The 1,350-nt window shown below is 41.9% G+C and overlaps 1 pseudogene; it reads right to left on the bottom strand.

Annotated features, from left to right (window-relative positions):
- Positions 1 to 511: 511 nt before the first annotated feature.
- Positions 512 to 1,350, bottom strand: LOC126058395 (olfactory receptor 4C13-like; annotated as a pseudogene).

Below are 1,350 nucleotides of genomic sequence, written 5' to 3'. Positions count from 1 at the left end.
CCTAGGACCAGGGAGAGGTACGCCTGTGAACACAGCTGGGAAGAGGCTGTCCTGATGGAAGAGCTGTATCTTGAATGTTCTTGGGCCTGAATTTTAACTGTTACTTCTCTAATAAACACCATAATCATCTGAGTTCTGTGTGGCCGTTGCAATGAATTACCGAACCCAGCAGAGAAGTAGAGAGTGCCATGGAGGGACAGTTGGTATCAGAATTAGTAAAGATGGCTGAGAGAGGAGGCACGTCTGACTTCTGCAAGGAATCAGGCTTGGGCTGTTGATTTTGATTCTCCTTTCCCCTTGTGAAGTTAGAGGATGTCAGACACCACCTCCATGCCATTCTTGTGCAAAGGTTCTATGGGGGTTAAGTGATATAGGTGGGAAAGAGCTATATATATACATACATATATGCATATATATACATATATATGTACACACACACACAAACCCACATACATATATACGTAAGATAAAAATATAAAGATTTTGATAGAATTAAAATCTTCATATTGGGTCATTTATTATCTGAAATTACATTTCTTTTCAATAACATTTTGATGGCATTTTTTACTTCTGCATTCCTTACTGTGTAGATAATGGGATTTAACATGGGAGTGACAAGGGTATAGAATACAGATATTCCTTTATCCATAGAAAAGGTGACCACTGGTCACAGATATGTAAAAATACAGGGCACAAAGAACAAGACAACAACAGTGATGTGGGAGGTACAGGTAGAGAGGGCCTTTTTCCTTCCTGCAGAGCTATGAATCCTCAACGAATGCAGGATGAAGATACAGGATACCAACAACATTACAAAGGTAATCACAGACATGACCCCACCATTGACAGCAATCAGGAGACCAACAAGGAAAGTGTCTGTGCAGGCAAGTTGTATTGGGGGAAGATGTCACACACGAAGTGATCCATAATGTTGGGACCACAGAATGGGAGCCAGAAAGTGACAAGAATCTGTCCAATAGAGTGGAAAAAAAACACTGTCCAAGACACCCCCACTAAAAGGCAGCATATATGGTGGTTCATGATGGTCACATCGTGCAGAGGTCTACAGATGGCCACATAACGGTCATAGGCCATGACCACAAGGAGTGCAATCTCAGAACCACCTAAGAAATGTTCAGTAAAGATCTGTGTCATGCAGCCATTGAAGGAGATGGTTTTTGTCTCAGAGAGCAAGTCACCTAGCATTTTAGGAAGTATGGAAGAGGAGTAGCAGGCATCTATCAAAGATAAGAAGGCCAGGAAGAAATACATTGGGGCTTTCAATGTCTGACTGCAGATTATGGTGACCACAATGAGCAGGTTTTCTGAGACGGTGACAATGTCTACCAT

This window comes from Elephas maximus, chromosome 14 (assembly GCF_024166365.1).
Source record: "Elephas maximus indicus isolate mEleMax1 chromosome 14, mEleMax1 primary haplotype, whole genome shotgun sequence".
Lineage (NCBI taxonomy): Eukaryota > Metazoa > Chordata > Mammalia > Proboscidea > Elephantidae > Elephas > Elephas maximus.
This window is presented reverse-complemented; position numbering and strand designations above follow the sequence as displayed.